The sequence below is a fragment of the Neovison vison genome, chromosome 7, assembly GCF_020171115.1.
Source record: "Neovison vison isolate M4711 chromosome 7, ASM_NN_V1, whole genome shotgun sequence".
In the NCBI taxonomy this organism is placed as follows: Eukaryota; Metazoa; Chordata; class Mammalia; order Carnivora; family Mustelidae; genus Neogale; species Neogale vison.
In genome coordinates this window covers 26,809,211-26,827,712 of record NC_058097.1, presented here as the reverse complement: position 1 = coordinate 26,827,712, position 18,502 = coordinate 26,809,211, and the positions used below count along the sequence as shown (strand labels likewise).

The following is an 18,502-nucleotide window of genomic DNA, read 5'->3' as shown; positions in this document are numbered from 1 at the left end:
AGGCTGGGAGAAGCCCGTTCTGCGACTTTGTCACTTGGCCTCTGTCCTTTCTGATGGGGGTCACCATCTCCCTTCTTGTCCCCACAGGCCTCAGATCCTCCCAAACTGCCCCTTCCGTCCTGTCCCCAAACACACCCATCTGAAATCCATGGCCCAGGCCAATACTTCTCGAATGATAAAGTCACAGTTATGGAAACTGTCACACGCGTGGAATCATCTGGGCATTTTGTTAACATGCGGGTATGGGTTCAGCAGGTGTCGGGCAGGGCCTAGGATTCTGCATTTCCAAGAAGACCCCCTCCCCAAGTGATGTCTGTCCTGTTGGACTACATTTAGCTTTGCGAGGCTGTCGACCAGGGACTGGGGCTTACCCTAACTACAGGTTAGAATAACCAGGGGAACTTTTTAAAATCCCTTTTTAAAAAACAGAGTATTGGGGCGCCTGGGTGGCTCAGTCAGTTAAGTGTCTGCCTTTAGTTCAGGTCATGATCCCAGGGTCCCGGTATGGAACCCCACATCAGTCTCCCTGCTCAGCGAGGAGCCTGCTTCTCCTGCCTGCTTCTTCTCCCTCCACCTCCTGCTCCCCCTGCTTGTACTCTCTCTCTCTGTGTCAAATAAATAAAATCTTTAAAAAAAAGAGTATTTTGAAAGCCCCCAGGCAATGCGAATGTGCAGCCACAGGTAGGTGGGGACTCAAGGGTATGGAGTAAGTGGCTTCTGGGGAAAGCTCAGCAGGGCTCTGCCCCATCCCCCTTCTTTTGTACCGAGGATCCTGGTGACCTTCTCTTTGCAGAGGAGGACACTGAGACCCAGAGATTTTTCCTGACTTGTCCAAAGGCACATAGCTAGTAAGGGGTCGTGCCAGGAATCCAGCCTGGGTGTCGTGACTTTATTTTCGATCATTTTCCCCTCGAGTTTCAGTGAGATACACATGACATACAGCACCGACTGAGTGAAATGATGACCACAATAAGTTAATTAATATCCAGGATCTCCTAGAGTTACAAAAAAAAAAAAAGTGAGAAAGAAAAAAAATGATTTTTTTTCCTTGAGAGGGAAGCTCTTAGGATCTACTCTCTTAACCACTTTGAAATTTTTTGCGACTCAGTCCCGAAGGGATAGACCCAGTTTTCTCATCTGCGCAGTGACAAGGCACAAGGACCCACTTTTATCAGCACTGAGAAGGTGACCTTCTGGTTTATCCTCCCTCGGGGAGGGTTTTGAACCCTCTGTCACCTGGCTTTGCCTGGTTATTGTTCTGTAGGGCTTCCACCATCTGTGACCTCCTCTAGACCCATAGCCATCATCTGGGTAACAATCTACAGCCGACTGACAAAGGAGAAAACGGAGGCCAAGGTCACAATAGCCAGCATTCGGCAAAGCCACAATTCTAATCCTGCACTGGAGCAGGAAGCTGAGGTGGTCCTGGTGGAGTTTTTAACTGGTCTGAAGGTCTGTGTGTCCTTCAGGAAGTCCCCGCCAAGTCTGGAGGGCTGGGAATTCTACCCAGACCTGCTCTGCCCCCAAATCCCTGCAGGGCCAAGGCCAGGCTGGAGGGTGGTGGCCCCACCCCAGCCAGAGCTGCACATGCCCTCTGGACACATCCCAGAGCTTCCTGGAAAAGAACAGGGCTCCTTTGGCAAAGATCCTCCCAGGGCTGGTCTCAGGAAATTCTGGGGACAGCTGGTCTGCCTCCTGCTCCTGGCAGCCACCCTGGTGAGGCTCCCCGCCCCCACCCCGTGTGTCTCCAGGCCTCTAGCCTCCAGAACGGGTGTCCTCCCTGGCCCTGGGCCTGGGCAACTGTACCTTGTTGCTCATCCCACACAAACTCCAGCCCGGCCCAGATGCCCAGAAAGTGACCTTTTCCCTGAGGAGAGGACTGAAAAGGAGCTTTCCCTAGAGAACAAAGGCCAACTGGGGTCCCCAGGTTGAGTGCCTAGGATAGAAGCATCCAGTTTCCTGGGCTGTGCCTGTGGTCCGCACCCCCACACGAATATTTCAGCACAAGGTTGGGGCGGATGGAGGTGTCTGGGGCTGGCTGGAAGGGCAGGGGGCGTCCTGACCCTAGAAGCAGGGCTCCCTGCATTACAGCAACCACAACTCTGGAACTTAAAGACAGTCCCGATGTCTAGGAGTGCTTGGTACTCTTCTAATCACACAAAGGTCTCTCTGAATTCCCACAAGCATCCCAAGAAGTGGATACCAAATCTATCCTCCCATTTTATTGAGCAGGAGACTGAGGCCCAGAGGAATGAATGATCTCACCCAGGCAATAACGACAGCCACTGGGATTCAAACCCAGAGCCATGACTCCATGCCTGGAATCTGGCTCTGGAGTCAGCCATGTGATCCTCCAGGGGATGTCTCCATCGCGGATATGTCTCCGTATCAGCTCCCTGTGTGGCAGACGGTGTTCTCCAAAGACGGCCACTGCTGTATCTCCCATAACAGTGACAGTCCTCTCAGAGAGGAGGGTCTATGGAGAGAGCTGGTGACTGCGGCAGAAGTGACATCGTATGACTTCCAAGGCTAAGGTTCTCTAAAAGATAACAGGGCTTCCACCTGGTCTTCTTGGGATGCTCGCTGCTCACCCTTGGAAACCAGCCGCCATATTCCAGGGAAACCCAGGTCGCACGAACGGTCATGGACCACTCCCGCTGAGGTCCAAGCCAACAGCCAGCGTCAACGGCCAGACATAGGCCTTCTAGAGAACGCCAGCCCCTCTTGTGATCTGACTGCACCTGCTTGAGAAATCCTAAGCAAGGACCACCCCAGCTGAGCCCAGGTGAACCCCCCACCTTCAGAGCCTTGAGAGATAGATTATAAGGTTTGGGGGGATTTGTGATGCAACATTAATAACTGGGAGCCCCTCCATCCTCTGCCTCCTCCCACATGCCTGAGGCCAGCCAGGGCCTGGTACGCAGTACTCTTTTGGAGTGTCTTAAATTCACACTCAAGTGTAGAGGCAACCCTGGTTGTTCTCATCTGTCTGTCCAGACAGCCTGAACTGTGGACATAAACACCCAGACAGCAGGTGTTTCATACACGTGCGCACACACACACACACACACACTTAGACCTATTTCAGGAAATCAAGGCCTTCTGCTTTTGCAGAGAGAACCCCAGCTAGGCGAGGAAAGACTCCCTTCAGCATTGTGCTGTGACGGCCTTGCATTGTGTGTGCATCAAGTGTAGAATCAACACAGGATGGTCAGTTGGCCTTCGTCGGTTGACCTCTGGTCTCTCCTGCTCCCTGGTTTTGTATTAGACATAACATTCATCCCTTTGAAGTCTACAAGTCAATGGTTTGAGTATACCTACAGCTGTGCAACTCCATCATCTAAGTTCAGGACATTTTTAATCATCTCCCAAGAAATCCCCCCCCCTTTTTTAAGATTTTATTTATTTCTGCAAGAAAGAGAGAGAGCACATGAGAACAGGAGCAGAGGGGAGGGCAGGGGGAGAAGCAGACTTCCCACTGAGCAGGGAGCCCAAGGCAGGTCTCCATCTCAGGAACCTGAGATCATGACCTGAGCCGAAGGCTGATGCTTAACCGACTGAGCCACCCAGGCACCCAAAACCCTCATTAATAGCAATCACTCCCCAGTATCTCCTCCCAGGCCTAGACAGCTACTAGGCTTCCTTCTGTGCCTGTGGACTTGTCTAGTGTGGACATTTCATGGCAATGGAATCACACATATGCACGGTCTTTTGTGACCAGCTCTTTTCACTTAGCATCATGACTTCAAAGTTTGTCCAGATCATACGCAAGCCACCCCCTTCTATGACTGAATAATATCCATTGCTTAATGGACATTGGAGTTGTCCTTACTTTTTGGCTTTTCTGAACTGTGCTGCAGTGAACATTTGTGTAGGAGTTTTTGTTTGGACACAGGCTTTCATTTCCTTTGGGTAGATACCTAGGAGGGCAGTTGCTGGGATCCCTGACCTTTATTAAATTCTGTCCCTGTGGCCAGGGATCCAGGATCTTCTTCACCCTCGGCAGACCCAACTACTTCATCCTTCAGGGCTCCGTGGGGAAGTCTGACTTCTGTGGCTGAGTGGGGTCTTCTGGGCCACCCCACCTCCAATCTTTGCACTTTTCACCCAATAATACAATTACCTGGGTCATGGGCTTGGTCCGGGGAGGTGAGGAACTCAAGGAGAGGGATGCTGCTTGGGTTCACCATAGTTCATCCCAGGACCTGCCACTCCTGTGGCTCTGAAGCAAGGAGAGGATAGGGATGCTGAGGGCCAGATCAATCTGGCAAGGCTTCCTGGGGGAGGTGGGGGCTGTCGCTAGTATGTCTATGGATTGGTTTGCCCCAAAGCTGGGCTGAGAGGGCTTTGAAGACTTAGGTGGAGGAAAGGTGAGGAGAGCTTGGAGAAAGGAAGGATGGATGGGGGACAGGCAGGCAGAGAACAAAGCTCAGAGCCCTGGGGTTTCTTAGTGGCCGCCCCTCCAAGGCTGCTAAGTGCCTGTGACTCAGATGGAGGGAGGTTCACAGGCAGGCTGCAGTGTGAGTCTCTTAGTTAACCCTCTCCTACCTGGAACGGAAAACCCACAACCCAAGCACGAGGTCCTTGAGCCGCAGGGCCAAGGGCTTTGGACCTGGCCGTGAGATCTCCCACAATCTGGTTAAATGGGTCTAAGCCGCCGTTGGCCCAGATTTTGGGGTGTGTGTGTGCAGATAAATACCGCTGAGTGGTCTGCAGCGGGAGCGCCCGGAGGCGATAAATGGGTTTCTTAAGAATTGATGCTTCTTCTAGGGTAAAAGAAGGCCTTCACAGAAAAAGGGGACTCAGGGCCAGGGCCTCAAGGCCCCCCCTTGATTACGCTCCCGCTAACTATCCCCAGGCACTGTTGAAACTGTCTTTATCTTAGCGTCTCTGCCAGAGAAATATGTGTCATCTTCCCAGTGTCTGTCGACAAGAAAATGCCGAGCTCTTTTACTACAGGAGGAGGGGGAGACTCTGCGGTCCTAGCGCGGCTCAACGCAGCCCAGAACCCAGCCCTGCCGCGTACCCCCCGAGGGCGCAGCTCGGGGCCGCTGGGGCCCCGCAGGCCCGAGCTGAGCCCACCCCTCGGTTCCCGCGCCCGCGGCCCTGAGCGCACGGTGCTCGGAACTCGGAGGTGCCCGCGGCTCGCGGCGAGGCCGGCCAGGGAGGGTGCGAACCAGCCGCGCTCCGATCCGCGGAGTCCCATCCTCGAGCGTTCGGACCCTCGGATTCCGGCCTCGAGCGTTCGGACCCTCGGGTTCCGGCCCCGGCCGTTAGGCCCCCGCGGCGCCGAGAGCCCGGAGCGCTAGGGCGCGCCAGCCACGGGCTCCGAGCTGCGGGCGGCGGGCGGGACAGCGCTCCCGCTCCGCCCGTGGGGAGTGCTCGCCCCTCCAGGAAGGGCCCGCCTCGCCTCCCCATCTCCCTCCCCACCCCCGCCCCTCTCGGCCGGAGGGAGGAGCCCGAGCCGCCGCCGCCGCCCGCCCGCCCGGGAGGAGCGCCGGACCCCGAGCGGCTGGGAGCGCACGCGAGCTGGCCGGGGCCGCGCGGGCAGCGCCCTGAGCCCGTCCCGCGCCCGCGGGCCCTGCCGAGCAGGGGAGCGCCCCGGGATGTTCCGGCGGCCCGGAGCGCGGGCAGCGGCAGCGGCGGCCGCGCCGTGACGGCGGCGGAGCCCGCGGGACCCGCGGTGAGTGGGGCCCGGGCGGGCCAGGGGCGGGCGGGGCGCCCTGGCGCCAGAGCTAAGTTCGGCCTTCGGGCTCGGCTTCTGGCGCCAGTGGCGGGCTGGAAGGAAGCTGGGTTCCGCCTCGGGGGCAGTGGCGCCCCGAGCCCCCGTCAGCGGGAGGCACCCACGCTCGGGCGCTTGGGTGACTCAGCTGCGACCCGGCCACGCGGGGGCGCTCCGGCTGCGCCCCGGGGCAAAGCGGGGAGGGTGCGGGAGGAGGGTGTCGCTCCTCGGGGTTCAAGCCCAGCTGTTTAGGGACTCGCCTACCTTCCCCGAGGAGTCTGGGGGCGTCCGGAAGGTAGAGTCCCCGCCACTGTAGTAGCTGCCGAAGACTTGGGGTCGGGCTGGCCCCTGGCCCCCGCACCCTACTCTCAACCCCCAGTACCCCCGCCCCAGCGCCCTGCCGGAGAGCCAGCTCCCAGCCCAGAAGAGGGAACGAAGGGAGGGAGTGGAGCTGGGCAGCTTCCCAGAAGTCGAAGTGTGTTTGCAAACTAGTTTTTTTTTTTTTTTCCCCGCAAAATCTGTCTGGCACCTGTGTGGTTAAGGGGGTGGGGTGGGGGGACATGGGGAGAGAGAAAGAGCGAGTCTCCTGCTTCCTTTCCTTTCTCCGCAGCCCTGCTTTTCTGAGAATAGAGGTGTTTTACTCCCCCTTCCCATCCCATTCCCCAGCCCCGCCCTCCGCCCCCCCCCTTCCTTGGACAGACTCCCTGGCAGGGCCTCCTTTGAAGGGGGCTGTGATTTGCCCAAGATCAGGAAGGGGAACTGGAATCCAGGGCTCTGGTAGCCAGGCTCATGCTGATGCCTGTGATTCTCCCAGCCCTGTTATGTATTTGGGGAGAGTGACACCAGCAAGGGATCTGGGAGAATTACAAGCGGCCCTTTGTTTTGTCTGCCCTTAGTTTTTGCTTGCCTTAGGGGTGTGGGCTGTCACCCATGGGTGGAGTGCTTTTTCTGTTCCTTGGGCCCCCCACAGCTTCAGTAACTGGGGGGAGGAACCCCTTTATAACCTTCAGCAGCTGCTGTGGCCAGTCTTGCTGGGGCCTGAATGGCCTTGGGTAGGTGAGCTGGGGGGGCACTCCTCCCCCTCGAGTCTCCCCCGCTTATCTGTAAAATGGGCTAATGGTCAAGGACCTGTGCACCTGGAGGCAGGGTGCAAACATAAGGAGTGGTTTTATTGCAGTCCCTCTGGCGTAGGGCCCAGTGTGCTCTGGTACTGCCCCAGGCGGGCGGCCCTGCAGGCCTCTGTGGGAGGGGTCCCCCCCGGGGCAGGTCTGGCCAAGGAAAGAACCAGGGACTAAGAATATTGACAAACGGATTCTCCTTGCCCTCTGCCACTTCCTGTGTGTGTGCCTTCTCACTTGCTGGGCTCAGGGGGTTTTTCCATCTGTAAAATGAAGCACACTATGACACATTCCAGTTTATAGTGTTACTGGGAGGCTGCAACCGGAGAACAGGGGTTCTGCAAAGTAGAGTGTGCTTTATGAATGGCATGTGCAGTGTTTCAAGGTACCCCCCCACCCCGCCCCAGGGCCGTGAAAATGAAAAACTCAGGGAGAAGAGGGCCAGGGATAGAGCCTCAGTGTCTCTACCTGTAAAGTAGTAAGAATGATACTCTGTATACCTTTGTCATCTTTTAGGGTAATTGTGTATTTATTTAAAGGGAGTTGTGAGGATTAGGCGACAAAGGGCTCATGAGCGTTGTGACTCATCTGGTGACAAGCACTCGGTCACTGTTAACTGTCATTCCTGGGAATATCCGTAAGCCCGATGAGGGCATTTAGGATTCCTTCTGGGGTTTTCTCAGGCCAGACTCTTCTCCCTTCTCCTGCATCCTTCTTGGAGAGAAGAGTAAGAGCCAAATGTCAGGCTTCTGGACTGTTCAAAGTGCAGAGTCCCGAGTGGGCAGGTTCTGCCCAACAGAGGAGGACACTGTGAGGGATGGTCGATCTGATTGTGTTCCCATTTTAAGGAGTGACAGAAAACAAGAACATTCTCTAAGAATTCCTTCACTCCTGTCAGAGCAGGGAGCATTGTCCCCAAGCAAGGTCCCCTACTGAGAAGCCCCCAGCCCAGGGCCAGGGTCCCAGCTGCCTGATGGAAGTCTCCCCCTTCCCCCCCCATCCCCAACCCTTACAGGGGCTGCTGGATCAGGCGCGACCATTTCAGGACTCCAGCCCCCTCTCCTTTGGAGACTTGGCCTCAGAAAGGGGGCAGGATCCCCTCTAGTCCTGCCCAGTGCCCTGCGGAACACAGGATGGGGTCCTTGGGAGCCAGGAGGCTGGGTCACCCTAGGATCTCGGCAGGCAGCAGCTGGAGAAGAGGACGGTCATATCCCACCCCCACCGTCCAGAGGGAGATTTGGGGGTCCTGAAGGAGTCACAGCTTCCTGAGGTCCTGTACTGCCTAAGAGCTGGGTGGGGGTCTAAGGTGCTTCCTCGTTCTCAGCCGGCCTCTGCTCCCATGGTGGGGTCAAATGGACTGACTGTGCTGTTCGGTGCTGTTCGGTGCTGTTTGGTGTTCTGGAGTTTTCGCCGCTGCTCTCTCCTCACCTTCTTCCTCCAGGGTCTGAGATGAGGCTAATTAGCTGCTAATTGCTCACTCCCTGGGTATCACCTCGCTTAATTTTTCTTGGAGTGGCATTAACCACCTTCTACAGTCACCTTATTTATTCGTTTGTGTATCTGCTTATTATCTCTCTTCTTCCCAAGGAGTGGTAGCCTCATCTTGTTCAGGGCCCTCTCCCTGCCCTGAGGGAGGTGCTTCGTAAATACACCATGGATGTCTGGGGCTGCCCCGCACTGTAGCCTCCCGTCACAGGGGCCTGTGATGTGGGCTGACAGAGCCCCGAGGAGTTGTGACTTGGCCCTCTTGCGTCTCTGGAGGCCTTGCTGCTCAGCCTGCTAAGTGCTGGGGGAGCGGCCCAGGGCTGCGGGCTTGCTGATGGATGAGGAGAGGGTGGGATTATTTGCCTGACACCCAAAGACCAGGAGTGGAGGAGATGGAGGTAGCCGCTGCTGCCATGGGCTCCCTCCCCAGGGGACTGAAGTGTGCTGGGGAGGGTCACCCACTCCCCGTGTGACCTGGGCTATAGCTCTTAACCCCCCCCCCCCGACCTCAGTTTCTTTGTCTGGAAAATGGCGCTCCTTACCAGGAGCTCTCCCCGCTGCTTTCTTCATGGGATTCTTCAGGCAGCTTTGAAAGGGCTTGTAACCTAAAGAGGGCTGCGAGTCCTTTTCCACCAGTGACTTTGGGCCCCATGTTCCGTTCACTGTAGTGCCGCCCGGTTGTCACTCAGCAAATGTTTATTGAGCAGGTCCTCTGGGCCAGGGACAGCACTGAAGCCAGGGCACCGCCATGGAGCTCAGAGTAGAATGGGGGACAGAGAGAGGCCGCCAATGACGAGGCAGCAGGAAGATTTCACATAGTTGGGGGGGGCGGGGGAGGCGCTCTGTGAGGCGTCAGGGAGGCCATGACATTCCAGCAGACATGCTAATCCATGGCAGTGGTCTCTGGATCATGGCTGTATCCCAGCTGTGCCTGGTGCCCAGCAGGTGTTCCGTGGATATTTTTGAATGAATGAAAGAGGGAGGGTGCCCCAGACAGAGGAGACAGCACAAGCAAAGGCCCTGAGGTAGGAACATGCTTAGTATATTCTAAGAGCGCTCTCTCTCCGTTGGTGGCTCTTGTATCTTGCTGGGAGCTGGGGTCTTCTGACTTGAATGCTGTGCCTGGCTGGCCGCTCCCCGGGATGCAGGAAAGAGCATGCTCAGCTCCCCGCAGATGACGCCATCTGATCCCTCCCTCCTTTTGGGCCCCCGCCATCTTTCCAAGTCACCCTTGTGGCCCCTCGGAGTGGGGTGTGCTTTGCACCGTGAATGCAAGGATCCCAGCTCCCTGGTGTCGCACTCTGGTTTGCCATGGACTAGCCGGATGACCTTGGGTACTGTATTAGTTTTCTAGGGCTGCTGTAACAAAGGACCCAAAACTGGGCAGCTCACAACACAGAAATATCTTCGGTTTTGGAGGCCAGAAGGCCAAATTCAAAGTGTTGGCAGGGCTGTGCTCCACTAAAGGCTGAAGGGGAGGGTGCTTTCTTGCCTGTTCCAGCTCCTGGGAGCTGTGGTAGCATCGCTCACTCCGCTCTCTTGCCTCCTTCCCTTGATGCCTCATAAGGACACCAGTCATATTGGATTAAGAGCCCCTCCTCCTCCCGTCTGGCCTCATCTTAGCTAATTACATCTGCAGCCACTGTCTTTCCAGAAAAGTTCCCATTCTGAGGCACTGGGGAGTTAGGATTTCAACTTAGTTTTTAGGGGAACATAATTCAACCGCTAACAGGCAGTTTCCATAACTTCTCTGTGCCTCAGTTGTCCTATGTGTAAAATAGGGTGCTAGTGAGAGGGGCCGTGTCCTGGGACTGCAAGGAGGCCACAGTGGGATGCTGTAAGCCTCAGGACAGGACCAGGCACACTCAGCCTGCGCTACTGTTTCCTTCTCAGGGAGGACCCAGAGCCCAGGAGCGGACGGTGATGCCCTTGACCAGAAGGACTCACTGGGGAGGGCTGGGCCTGGGGTAGCACCTGCCTTCTGGCTCAGAGAGGCCTATCCCCACTATCAGGCTGAGGGCTGTCTGGCTGAGGGCAGCCCTTCAGTGTGGCAGGGTGTGGGCTGGGCAGCCAGAAAGCCACCGAACTAAAGGACGCTGTCAAGGAAAAGTGGGGGAGATCCCCACGTGCTGAGGGGTGTGAGCAACGGTGCCTCGCCACCCTGCAGGACCCGTGTGGGGAATTGGACCCGGGTGAGCCCAAGTGACTTTCAGTGACTTTCTGGTAAATCAGCCCAGAGATTCCGGGGGGGTGGGGTGGGCAGAGCTTGCAACCGAGGCCCAGAGCAGCCCAGGGAAGACTGAGGGCTATGTGTAGACTCCTCAAGACCGGAAGGAGCCCCAGCCCTTCACAGGCAGGGAAACTGAGGCACAGAGAGGGCAAGGAACTTGTAAGAGTTGACACACTTTTGTGTCAGTCTCCCCGTGGTAGTCCCTGGCTGAGCATGGGCACCCCAGGGAAGAAGGAAGAGCCCAGGGCTGCTCCCGTGCCTGAGGCTGCGCCTTCGAATGAAGCCAGGTGGGAATGACTTCGGCTGGTGGCCACCAACACCATGCCCTCTGTCCTCCATTAGCTTGGTTTAGCCTCCAAGCTCGGCCCTGCCGACTCCCAAGGTCCCTGAAGTACCCTGTGCACCCCAAGGTGCATCCACACCCGTCCCCTGTCACGCTTCCTGGGAGGCGGGAGGGCAGCCCGTCCCTTGCCTTGCTTGGTGGAAGAAGGAGCTGAAGCCTAGGAGGGAGGAGGTGGCAGGTGGCAGAAGCAGGACTTAACCCAGCGCCTGGACTCCCGGAGGGGGTGGGGAGGAGCATGGAGGCACCTGGCAGCCTGCTGTGCCCGCTGCGGAGCCATAGGCTGGTGAGACGGGCCAAGGCTCTTGGACCAAGGTTAAGCTGAAGCAGGGAGGCCCCCTTCCCCAGGGGCCAGAGCTTGGTGATTGGCGGGGGTGGGGGGAGGCTGCAGTCGCGGTGTCATCTGGTGGAGGCTGGGGGGCTGGGGGGCATCAGACCCCTGCTGCAGCTCCCTCTCGGTGCTCTCTGCGGCTATATTTATCCCTGTAATGGCCTGGCTGCCGCCTGTTGGGAGTGCCATGCCTTCGTGGAGGTAGAGAAGTGATTGGTGTTGGGATGCCCCCCAACCTGGGCAAGAGCCCGGCGCACTCTCTGGGGGCTGTGTGCCGCCTGGGGGGAGCGGTGCAGCCCCAGGCTTGCAGGGAGGGCCCAGGGGTGTGAGCGGCTCGGGGCTGGACTCCCCTTCCCCTCAGAACCAGGGCTGTGGCTGGGGTTGTTGTGTGCCTGGACCAGACCTGCCTGGAGCCTTTCAGCTGGGAGATTCAGACACAACTCATGATTCTGGGATCCCGGAACTGGCCCAGCAGGGCATGCTGAGAACCTATGGTCCCCTTCCCCTTTCTTCACTTTCAGGAAAGGACAGCGACATTTCCTAAGCCAGTGGTGACAGTGGCAACATTTCTTAAGCCAGTGGTGACAGTGTCAGTGCCTCCTGCCCAGGACCAGGGTCTCAGGAGGGGCTTTGTGGAGGATTCCCTGAGTTTTTGGTTTTACAGCATTTCACTGAAGTATAAAATGTCCAGAAATGGAGCAGATGTCCCATGTGTACAACTCAGGGACAGGCCACCAACCAAAGCATCCATCAGCAGCTCCTGGGACCCAGGAATGGAAACATGACCATCTCAGGGCACCCCCTCATGTGTCCCCGCCCACCGCCCTGTTTGGTCACAAGCGCCCATCCCCTCACCTGTCCCACCACTGTTCTGACTCCCAACAGCATAGACCTGTTTTGCCTTTTGCGTTCCCTATAAAAGAAATCAGACAGGACCGGGTACTCCTTTCGTCTGGCTCTTTGTCCGGCCCCATGGTATAATCCACGGTGTGGGGGTGTCCCGTTTCCTTAGCCCTCCTCTTGATGATGGGCATTCGGGGTGTCTCCAGTTTGGGGATCCTAGGAATAGTGCTGCTGTGAGAGTCCTTGTCGGGGGGCCTTTGGCAAACATACGTGTGTGATGTTTCTGCTGGGCATTGCTGGATCATCACCAGGGATGTGTCTGTTTACCTTCTGGAGACCCTGCTGTACATTCCTCCAAGGGGGTTGTAGCAGTCCACACTCCCCCACCCCCGGCAGCCTCGTCCCCCTCTTGGTATAGTCAGCCTAGGGGTAGCGGTTGGGTGTGAGAGGGACACCGTGGTATCATGGTTTTGCTGAGCTGAGTCTGAAGAATGAAAAAGCCAAGTGAATGAGGGGCAAGGACACTCCCGGCAGATGGAACAGCATATGCAAAATGACCGAGGCACGCAGACATCCAGCCGGAACTCGATGTCGTGGCCAGTGTAGCTGGAGCCAGGAGTGTAGGCGCTCTGTCAGGGAGCTTGGGTGTTGTACTGAGAACAGCCTGGATCCCCAGAGAGGTTTTTTTCATCTTGAGCCAGCCCCTACAGTGTGTCAGGCCCTTTTTAATTTTATTTACTTACTTATTTATTTATTTATTTAAGATTTTTTATTTATTTATGTGACAGACAGAGATTACAAGCAGGCAGAGAGGCAGGCAGAGAGAGGGGAGGAAGCAGGCTCCCCGCTGAGCAGAGAGCCCGACGCGGGGCTCGATCCCAGGACTCTGAGATCATGACCTGAGCCGAAGGCAGCGGCTTAACCCACTGAGCCACCCAGGCGCCCCATGTCAGGCCCTTTTTTAAAATTTTTATTTATTTATTTGACAGAGAGAGAGATCACAAGTAGGCAGAGAGGCAGGCAGAGAGAGAGGGGGAAGCAGGCTCCCTGCTGAGCAGAGAACCCAATGTGGGGCTCGATCCCAGGACTCTGGGATCATGAAGTGAGCTGAAGTCAGAGGCTCAACCCACTGAGCCACCCAGGTGCCCTGTGTCACTTTTGTACTTTCTAGTTGATGGATAAGAAAAACTAAGATCCAGAAGAACCAAAGGGCTTATCTGAAGTCGTCATAGCAGAGGCTCTGGGATGCAGACCCTTCCATGCCTCAGTTTGCTCATCTGGAGAATGGGAGCGGTGCTAACACCTCGCTCAAGGATGTCGTGGAGCTGTGGACGACAGTATGTGGACCATACTATGCTCCACACAGGGCTGGGGACAGGTGTGATTATTACTCTCAGTTTATCACTACTTCCCATCAGTGCAGCCACATTTGCCTCCTCTCTTCCCTTCCAGCAGGCTGAGTGGGAGTAGGCCCCCCTAGCTCCTACATTCAGGAAGGGCTAGCCCAGAACTCTAGCCCCAGGACCCTGTTTTCCTGCCCCATGTGGGTCTCCTACAGGCTGAACTTTGTGGTGATGGTTAATTTTATGTGTCACCTTGGTGAGACTGTGGTGACCAGTTGCTTGGTTAAACATTGTTCTGATGTCCCTGTGTAGGTATTTTTAAGATGTGATTAACATTTAAAGCAGTAGATTTTTATTAAAGCAGATTATCCTCCATGATGTGGGTGGGCCTCATCCAATCAATTGAAGGCCTTTTATAAAAGCAAAGATCTTCTCCAAGAAGAAGGAATTCAGCGCCAAGACTACAACATAGAGGGACACCCAGCTGGCAGCTATCTCTGTTGGGAGAGCGTGCGACTCCTGATCTTGGGTCGTGAGTTCGAGCCCCACAGCGGGGGTAGACTTTATCTTAAAAATAGATCTATTCCGCAACATGGAAGTCTTGTCTAGTTTCCACCCTGCCTGGCCTGCCTTGTGGATTTTGGACTCAAGACTGCCAGTGTCACCTCTGACTGACCTGAATTTCCAGCTTTCCGTCTTGTCTTACAGATTTAGAATTTGCAGCCCCCACAACTGCATGAGCCAATTCTTTAAAAGAGACCTCTTTCTCTATATATAGCTATCCTGTTGGTTCTGTTTTCTCTGGGGAAGCCTTAGACAGTTGCCATTTGTATTCTTGGATCGTCTCGTCTAGGAAATGGGGCGAAGGAGGCCACTTAGATCTGGACACAGTCAAGACACGATCCGACCCCAGAAGTTCAGCGAGTGAAGCCATCAGGGCCGGCCAGTGACCAGGCATCTGGTAAACCGAGGGTACTGGCCAATAGTGTTACCCTCTAGATGGGACATGGCACACTCAGAGATCTGCGGAGACCTGGCCGGGAGCAGTCCTGGTAGGAGGACCAAGTAGGACATGGGCCTAATTACACCCAGGGCAGGCCCACCTAGAGTGCTCCCTCCAACCCCTGCCCCGGGACGTGGCCAGCCATGAGGCGGCCCTATTGCAAGCTTGGATCCAGGAGCCCGGTGCTGGAAGTGTGGTCTCAGAGGGGGCAGCCTCAGCATCCTGGGGGCTGGCAGGAAACGCAGACCTGGAGGTCCCTCCCCAGACCTGCTGAATCAGAATCTGCATTTTCATGCGATGCCCCGCCTAGCTACCCCACGGGGCCCCGTGTATACTTTAGCCCACCGCAGAATCACCGGGAGGGCTTGTTAAAACACAGGTTGCTAAGTGCCACTCTAGGGATTCTGACCGAGCAGGTCTGGTGGGGCCCAGGATGGTGCATTTCTGACAAGCCCCCGGGGAGATGCTGAGGACCCGGGGACACACATGGAGCCTGGGGCCACCACCACTGGAGCCTCTGCTGTCAACGATCAGACCCCACGGAGCGGGCTTTGCTGCATGGCTGAGAACCCCAAGGCACCATGTGGGGCCTGAAACCGTTACCCGCTCCCTGGCCCCACCATCCACTACCCTGCCCACCACCAGCATCCCAGCACCGTGCCTTCCGGTTGAGAAGGGGAACCTAGAGCCGTATTTCTCAACCAGTTTTAACTCTCAGGCCCCTTTGACATAATCCGTACACTTGCAGGTCTCCTGAGGTTTCGGTCTGCACCACCTGCCCCCAGCCATCAAGGATTGCTGGTAAATAGCACCAGCTATGAGCTGTCATTCTAAGCGCTTCCCTTCATGCACTCGCTGTCATCATTTTATAGATAGAGGGGGGAAACAGAGACCAGAGACATTGAGTAACTTGCCCAGGGACGCACAGCGGGTAAATAGCAGAGCCAGGGATTCGAAGTCCGGCGTCCTGAGTCCAGAGTCTGTGCTCCTCACTGTCGCCAGTAGCGATCAGATGACTGAGTCCCCTTCCTTGTTCCTGCCACTGGCCAGACTTCATAGAGCATTACTTTCCATGGTGAGCACGGAAAACAGCGTTTCTTTCTTTCATCTTCTAAATATCAAGGTGAACATGCTTTTTGAAGGGGCACGTTGCTGACCTGCGCCCGAAGTCCCGATAGGTGGTCCCATGGTTACATTTGGCCCATGCTGTCCTCGAACTGAGAATCCCCAGAGTGAGGGCTGCTTCCTCCCGTGGCACCTCATCCCCCCTCTTCGTCTTCCATCCCCTTTTTTCCCCAGCCGGCTCCCCCTTTCTCCAGCTTGGCCGTCTACCTCTGCAGCCCCACTGCCCCTCTCCCTGTGGCTGACGCTCTTGGTGTCTTCCCGGCACTGCGTGTCTCTGAGTTGGGACTCCTCCTTGCCTCGGTGTCCCTTCCCTGTCGTTGAGTGGGGTGTGCAGCCCGGCTCCTGGGTCCTGAGCAGCTAGGGCCGATAGTGGGCGGAAGGATGGAGTTGGGCAAGCAGGCCTTTGGCCTTGACATCATCCTTCCCTGTTTTAGAGAAACCACTGCCCCTTCTGGGGCCTCAGTTTCCACCCTTGTTAAGGGGGATGTGAGGCCCTCTCCTGCTGGTCTCTTAAAGCAATCATGAGGGTCTACAGTTTGTGATGTGTGCCAGGAAGAGGTGGTTGTGATTTTTTCTGACATTAAAGAGCCTGCCTAGTGAGTTCTCTCCCTCCCTCATTGGTACATACTTATTCAGTACTCATTATGTTTGCTTGCTGCCCGACGTGCTGGGGAAGCAGTAGTAATCCCTCCTGGACATTACATTCTAGTTTGGGGGGGGCGCAGACAGACAATACACAGACAGGTAGACAAGTAAAGTGAGTGTACATTGCAGTGACCTATAAAGGGAACTGCAGGTACCGGGCTGAGACAGAAATCCCATTAGCTCGGGCGACCAGAAAAGGCCTCTGACTACTAAGACCCATCTGAAGAGCATTTCTGACAGAGTGGATAGCAAGTGCAAAGGCCCTGAGGCAGGAGAGAGGTTGGCATGTTTACAGAGCCAGAGGAGGCCCATGTAGCTGGGACAGGCAGGGGGAGGGAGAAGGTGGCACGAGATGGGGTAGAAGCCTGGGAAGAACTGGGGTTTTGTGTGGCCTGGGAGGGGAAGCCACTGGAAGATTTTTAGGTAGAAGTGCGGTAGCATCTGCTTTCCACGCATAGAGATTCTCTCTGGCTCTGGGTTGCTCAGGGAGATCTGGCTGGGCCAATGCAGTGGAAGTGGGGTGATGAGGACATTGCTCTGCATCCTGGAGGTGGAATCTGCAGCAGGTGTGGGATAGATAGGGGGCGAAGGAAAGACCAAGATCAAGAATGATGGGTTCCTAGGTTTCTGGATACAACCCTAATGTTCTAGACCCGTGGTTCAGCACAGAGTTTCCAGATCCTGTCCTGTCCTGCCTGAAGGGCAGGACACATTAGGAGCTGGGGCCAGGGGACCCTGGGAGGGGGGGGCGGGAGGTTGCTGAAGCTTCTGTGTCTCCTTCATTACTCCTCATCGCAGGGCCATCAGGGAGTGTTTGTGGAGGGAATGAATGGGAATTCCCAAGCCCTGCCCTCTCTTTGCCTCATCTGTAAGAGGGACTGACTCCTGGTTTCATATCCCCACCTTCCAGCTCCTTCCCTGGGGATCTGGTCACCCTAGAAGGCCTGTGCCCACCTGGGCCAAGAGTCAGGACGACCTGCAAATGGGCCCTGGCTCCCCACGCTCCCCAGGCAGCCCATAACCTCAAATTACCTGTGGGGCGGGGGCTACATTAAGGAGGTTTCCACTTGGCCCAGATGCGCATGGCAGGCCCAACCCTCCTTTAATGACACCTTGTCCGTCTGCCCTCCTGCTGGAGTAGGAGGGGAGCACCCCCACCCCCCACCCCGCCGCCCCGGCAGAAGCTGTGATTTCTTTTTCCGTTGCGTCAGGCCTCAGGGTCCGGCCCGCCTGCCTGCTGCCGGGCTGGCACAGAGGGGCCCCCTCTGACCCTTGCCTGCCCCAACTCCGGACATCATGTGCTCCCCATTTCGGGGATCCAGAAGCTTCCAGCCAGAGGGTGAGTTGGGGATGGGGAACCTGCCAGCTCCTGGCCTCCCCTTCCCACCTCTTGCCCACTCTAGCTAGGGCCTCCTGGCTAACGCTAAAGCAGGTTAAGCCACCGTGGGCTCCAAGAACTCGGCCCAGCCTGATCCTCCCCTGGGACCTGGCCCTTCGGGCCATGCCCTCAACCAAGCCAGAGCAGCTTGGGGTAGGAGGACAGCATGGTGACACTGGAGTGAGGATGGTGCCTTGGACATGGGGGAAGGCAGGGGAGAAACAGCCCCAAGGCGTTCATACACGTGTGTGCCTTTGCCTCTATTCGTCGGGCACGTGTAGACACGTGTATGTGACCATACGCGTGTGTGCCTGCACAGGGGGGGTCCCTGACACGCCTCAGGATGAAAGCAGATGCCTCCGACTTGGCAGCGGGGGGAATGGGGTGTGAAGGGGGCCCATCAGGTGGAGAAGAGGCAGGTCAGCAGGAACCCACCCCATCAGGGATGACTCCAAAGGAACTAGGGTTCCCTTTGCCTGGGCTGACTCCCCTTCGTTCCCGCCCTAGGTCTGAGTTCCTCACCGTGCTCGGCCATCCCCCAGCCCTGCCTGGAAGGCCACTGATGGGCCTGGGGGGCCTGGAGACCCAGCTCATACCCTGCCTCTGTGGCTTCCTAGCCCTGAGACCTTGGGCAGCTGACTTCTACTCTCTGGGCCCATTTCCTCCTCTGCAGAATGGGGGTGACTGTGGGAGGCCATGCCACCTCCAGGTGGTTGCGGACACACATGGGCGATCCCTCAGCCACATGGTGAGGTCCATTTTGGACGTCCCTGTCCCCTCCCTTTCCCTCCCCTCAACCCCTCCTCCGGACTGGGTTGAGGATTTGCTCACCCCTCAACCCAGCTGCACATAGGGAGAGTGAGTACAGTTTCCCCAGGCCTTCCAGTGGAAACTAATTTTTACAGGACAGGAATAAACCCTGCGGGCAAATTGCAGTGC

At 56.6% G+C, this 18,502-nt stretch overlaps 1 protein-coding gene across 1 annotated transcript in view; it reads left to right on the top strand.

The window, feature by feature from the left end:
- Window positions 1-5,525: 5,525 nt before the first annotated feature.
- CPNE2 (copine 2) overlaps window positions 5,526-18,502 on the top strand; it is a 44,838-nt gene continuing 31,861 nt past the window's right edge. The window contains exon 1 of the mRNA XM_044256090.1: window positions 5,526-5,683. The gene's annotated coding sequence lies outside the window, so the exon portion shown is untranslated. The remainder of the gene's footprint in view (window positions 5,684-18,502) is intronic.